Here is a 6,446-nt window from a genome sequence, read left to right as displayed (position 1 = left end):
CTGAATCTTTGCGCCACAGTCGTTGGTGGGTTTACTTCTGCTGCAAAGATAAATGCATCCAAATGGGGTATGGAGTACCATCTAATCAACTGTCATTGTTTGAGAGCCATTATCAACAGATTTTTTTAGTGCCATTATCGGCATAAAATGAACATGGTTTGAATTAATTTAGCTCAAGAAAGTAATGCAAAAAGTAGTTTCTATTGTGATTGGCATTGCATCAAAAGCATTTTAGAAATTGAGTTAAACAATTATAGTATTGAGCTTTACCTGTGGATGTCATACAGAGGAGTGTGGTCTGACTACTTGGTCTGACTACTTGACTGCTTGAGACAAGTGGAGGTGAGGCTGGTTTTTCAGGTGTGTTAAGTTTTTCATATCCTGATAACACTAGAAGGAAACCTATAAAAAAGCTATAAAGCTACAAGAGCTAATCTTTGACAAGTTACATAAAATGATAGAGGAGAGTATTCAGAGAGATGGTCAGTTGTGACATGCTTGATGGGCATGAATTATAGTAGTGGATCATGGATAATTTACTGTACCTTCTATAACATGTGTTTACTGATTACTATTCGTTTCATATTAGTTTCAAAAGGACTCTGAATTCTGCGATAAACTAGCCTAATCACAAAAGTGAGCTGCATTTGCAAGATGAGTAAACAAAAAGAGATGGTCCGGCCCGGGTGTCCTTTATCATCACCAGCATTCTTTTTATTCTTTAAAGTACAGTCACCCCACTAATGATCGAATTGTTGTTAGTGAGGGGTGGGTGCTGTGGTCCTTCAGAAGAGGTTTTCTTGTTTTTAAGAAATGCCCTGAGCAAAGGGAAAATAGCAAGAATGAGAGTAGCATGAGTTCAAAGCAAGTGATGAGAATGTGAGTTATGAACCTATACAACAGGCACAACTGGAAAAATGTGGGCACTGGTTCTCAAACATGATGACACAGTATTTTGGAATAATGTAGCTGTGTTATGTAAGACATCTTGTGACGGAGTAGTTAGAACCAGTACAAGTAGTGATACATTTGAAGTGAAGACATTACATTGTCATAGAAAACCAGTGAAGTCGTTAAGTAGGTAATAAACTATTAAGAGTTTGCATGTCAATCAGTGGCCTCTGCAAAGGTAGAGTGCATGAGTGGAAAATCTGAATGCTACTATATATATATATATAACTATATATATATATGCAACTATATATATACAACTATATATATATATATATATATATATATATATATATATATATATATATATATATATATATAACTATATATATATATATATATATATATATATATATATAACTATATATATATATATATATATATATATATATATATATATAACTATAACTATATATATATATATATATATATATATATAACTATATATATATATATATATATATATATATATATATATATATATATATATATATATACCACCCCACCCTGAGCTCTTGATCCCAGGGCTAATTCTGAGAATTGTCCAAATCCACTCTGACAAGAGTGATAGCACACATCGAGATAGAGAGAGAGCCTGAGGGAGTGAAACTTCTCCTCAACAGCAGACTGTGTGTGAGCAGTAGTGGCTCACTGAGCCAGTTTAGCAACACATAGTAAAGCCGGCCGGCATGTGTGCTCGTTTCATGTTTTTCAGATTTCCCACCCAGTGTGCCGACTTGGCAAAGGGACAGTTAGGCCTGGCTGACGTCACTCTCCCAGCCTCCGTAATCGAAAGAGACGCTAATCCTGCTCCTCTGCAAAGCCGTGCAGTGGAGAGAGAGGGAGGGAGAGAGAGAGAGATAGAAAGAGAGAGGGTGAGGGGTACTGTAGCTAGTAGACAGAGGGTGAGAAGCCCAGAGGCTGTGGACTGTAGTGGACACATGTGCTTCATTTTTGTAGTGGGCTAGTCTGGTGTTGAGGGGCATCCTCGTTGACAACAGAGACTTGACCTTCAAACTAGAGCTCCCTCCTGACCCCTTCGACTCCAGCACACCCCAGGCATCGCCCTGGAGACCAACTGCTCTGCTGAGGGGCCGGTGGAGGGAAAGTGCTGTGGGAGCTGCACCCCTCCACCCGCACCCCCTCTGCCCCCTCTCACCATGGTGGCTGTGCCCGCCAGTGTGGAGCTCTGCCAGGATGAGGAGGACATCTTCCTGACCAGTGATGGGTAAGACTCCTCTCTTACCATCATGTGAGTTAAATAATGGTGGTGTATGGATGGAATGTGTGGGCTCGATACATTTTAACTGATATACATAGTGGAGTCAGTGGTGGAAATTATCAGTTTGTTTGTGTATCTATGGTCTATTAGTGCTGGTGGCTCCCACCTTGTGATTTATTCCAGCTTCATGTGCTCTATCTACCAACGCTAGCGTGAACTCAGTGCATTAAGTGGTTGTGTTAGCTTGTTAATGACTCACAGGGTAGGAGAGGAACGTGCAGCTTGGTGGGGGTTGTTGGTGGTGCTGTAGGTGTTGGTGGTAGGGAGATTACGTCTCCACTAAGCTACCTTGCCTTCATCTCCACAGCTGAAACTTTTCCGTCACAGGTGACATACAAACAGCTTATCCATGGCCAGTTGTGTGTCAACATAATATTATGGATTGAGTTTAAGTGGGTCAAATACAAGCTCTTCACTAAGCTGACCCCAATTCACCCATGGTTTAAATTATACAATTTTGAGTTTTGATATTTGTAATGTTTCTAGAAATCCAATTAACTCTATAACCTTTAAGCACATCCCAAAAAGAGGGAGCTTCCTGAGAATACTGTGCAACATTGTTAATATAGTTACTATGCCTCTTAAGGAGACAATTACTGTTGAGTGATGACTAACATCACAGAGCCTTAGCATCGTATAACGTATAATCTGAGAATAAAGACCCCAGTTAATTAAAAAAAAAGCTTTTAAAAGATTGTCACAACATAACATGTCAACAAGAGTGATTGACCACAGCACTGAGAGGATGTCATGATTCCCAGGCACTGACAGATCTTTAGCCAGTCTTAATCCTCCGTCTGCTTTTCTGGGGACATAAACTGATATAAAGAGGAAGTAACTCAGGCTCATACATGTTAATGTGAAACCATTTCTCCACTAATCACATGATTTAGCTGTGTTATCCAACATGGAGTTATTTTTTCTGCAGAAGGTCACAAAGGCCAGGGCTAGGAGGGCATGCTCGGCTGCCGACGCCAGCAGGAGAGGTCAGAGTTCACCTGGGCCTGTCCCATGCCATGAGTCGCAGATGGCTCTCAGGGAAAGTGTTTGTTTGGCCAGGAGGGGATGGCTGGAATTACAGAGAGGTGGCTTGGGCATTTTGGAGGCTTTGGACACACTGTCCTGATGGCCACATGATAACCAAGATCTGAACAATCTGTCACTTGTTGAAGGATGACGTAATCCATTTTGATTTTTATCAAACTCTGACTGCCATGATCAATCTGGAGCTCAGCTCAGTGTGTGTGAGTTGGGGCTGATGTTCCATGTGAACTTGGTGAGATTCACACGACTGGGATTCACAATGGTACCACCTCATAGACCAGCCCCAAACAAGCAGCTACTGCACTAACCCCTCCCTGGCCAATGTGACAGGCCTGTTTCCTAGTGATGTGGAGGAGAAGAGATGCTGAATGTGGCATAATCCACAGGCACTAAGGACTAAAAGGAAATTACATAGTTTCAGAGAAAATCTGATGTAGTTATGTGTTACATTAGTAAACACTGGAAGGTGTCATTGTGATAAGCTGATGCACATTGGCCAAGTGGGTAGGAGAGAGAGAGAGAGAAAGAGAGAGAGAGAGAGAGAGAGAGAGAGAGCCCATAGCATTAGCACCAGTGAGGACAGGTATGCACAGAACATGGAATGTGTTGGTGGATGAAAGGCGCAGCAGGAGGCAGGAGGAATAGAGGACATGCAAGCATCTGTCAACAACAGCTGTGTGATGTCCAGTGTCTGCTGGTTAGAGAGGCAAGGCTTCTGACAATCGTGAGACAGTCAGATGATCAGTGCAAAAACATGGTGATGATTCAGTGTGTTTGAGTACAATGTGGTGCAATATGAGTTTGTTGTCTCAATGCATTTCTATTGTTTTGTATGTGTATTTTTGTGTCTACACACCCAGCCAGAGTGTTGCACCAACTCTGAATGTCAATGTGCCTTTCTCTTTATGTAATGTGTTAATGCAGTTCACCACACCTGTCTGTATTTGTGATTTGAGTTATGAGTGTATTTGTCTGCTTATTTCTGTATTTTGTCATACACAGAGGGGAGGAGCTTGGTACTCAGGATTCATCTATGGACGAAATGTCATTGCAGAGGAAAGGGGACAGGTTGCCATTCCAGGTATGCATCCATCTACCCACCCCCCCACCCACCCACCCATCCATCCATCCATCCATCCATCCATCCATCCATCCATCCATCCATCCATCCATCCATCCATCCATCCATCATCACTGTACCCTGTACTGAACAATTGAATCTGCAACATAAAAAGTTATCATATCCAAAGACCCAATCTAAACCACATTACATAAGCATACACCGACAATGTATTAATGAATCCTCCATCCATACTCCATCCACGCCTCATCTCCCATCTCTTGGGCCCACCTGTCCAGATCTTCCCTGACCCAGTGGAGGTGATCCTGGGGCCAGAGAGCTCTCTGAACTGCCTTCACCATGAGAAGGAGAGGCTGCCCTCCATTGTGGTGGAACCCACTGATGTCAGTGAGGTGGAGAGCGGAGAGCTACGTTGGCCACCGGAGGAGATGGACTTTGAGGAGGATGAGGACCTGTTCCTGGAGCAGTGCATCCCCCCGGCCAACATTGCAGACTGGGGAGAGGAGGAGGAGGAAGAGACATCCGTAATTTTAAACAACCAGCAGAACACATCCCTCATTGGTAGGTTGTGTACATGCTCATTTGACTGTCTCTGTCTCTCTTTCTCTCTCTATTTGCTAGTTACCTCATGCTCTTCTCCTTTCAGACCCAAATTCACACTCCTCTGCTTTCATGTGTAAAATATTGGAAATGTTATTATTCTCTCTTCCTCACAGATCTTCAATCAGAAGCATTTAGGGATGACACCCCCACTTTACCCCCTGAAAGCGCACCCACCCTGAACTGAGCCACCCCTCCAACTCCTAAACCCCTGATTCTAACCCGAGGAAACCCCTCATAGACTGAGGGTCAAAAGTTCATCAGGAAGCAGATCCCTTGACACCATGGACCTACAAATATCTGTCTTAAACTGAAAGCAGAAAAATCCTCTACACCTGAGTGTAGTTAACTCAAGTTGGACAGTGGTGTTAAGTTCTATGCTAAATGTGTCATGAAACCATGGACAACTGTGAGGGAGTAGTGTGTTCAGACGTTCACCATTTAGCTAGTGTATCTAGCTAGATATAATGTTAGTCATATCAATTTCTGGTTACATTGCTAATACTGTGTAACCAGGGCATTCGTTCATGTAAAAATGTGTTAATGTTTGCTGTAGTTGTGTCATATCTTCATTACTTCCCCTGTCAATTTCTCAATTCCATGGGCTTAGTAGTGCTTTCGTTTTAAATCATTCTAGAGGCTTTCATTATTATAATTTCATTATTACTCTTTTGAAGATTATCATGATTATTCTCAAATTCTGAACAACTATATCACACATCAAAACAATAGCTGTCAGCTTTCATAAGAATGCAAAAGTCCAGTGTTGCTGTAAAAATATTTAGCATACCTTATTTGCCTGATTTAAATCATGCAGGGCTCCACCAAAACTAACGAGGGCACACCACAAGGGTTACAAATATCAATATAGACACCCATAAGCATTAGTGTTGGTTCCGACCAGTGTTTTTAATATAGACACCCATAAGCATTAGTGTTGGTTCCGACCAGTGTTTTTAATATAGACACCCATAAGCATTAGTGTTGGATCCGACCAGTGTTTTTACACATAATTCATTAACTGATCCCCCCTGATTGTTTGTCAATGGTGCTTATTGATCACAAGAGAATTACATTTATAATCATATCTCTTGTCCTTTGAAGGGGATCTTTTTTTCAATAGATTTGCTGTGCATATGCTATTGTGATACTCAAAAGCTGTATGTATAGCTTTGACCTCTCAGTAAATTGTCTCAGTAAGTTGTACATAAAAATAATAATGTTTTCAACATATTTTATGTTGCAATACTGTATGACTTCAATATTAACGTTGTGAAATACAGAAATACAGAATATGATTTGAGGCCCTTTTTATCTGGTGGTTGAAATATTTTTTTAAAAGCTCATTGGACATTCATCATAATAATATGTGCTAGCATAAGCAAAATAGACCAAGGGAAATAGCCTACATAACATGTTATATGGACATGAAAAAGTACGGTGTTGAAATAGACGTGTTGCGTAAGTGTGGTGAGATCATGCAAAGAT

Source organism: Argentina silus (assembly GCF_951799395.1).
Source record: "Argentina silus genome assembly, chromosome: X".
Classification (NCBI taxonomy): Eukaryota; Metazoa; Chordata; class Actinopteri; order Argentiniformes; family Argentinidae; genus Argentina; species Argentina silus.
This window is presented reverse-complemented; position numbering follows the sequence as displayed.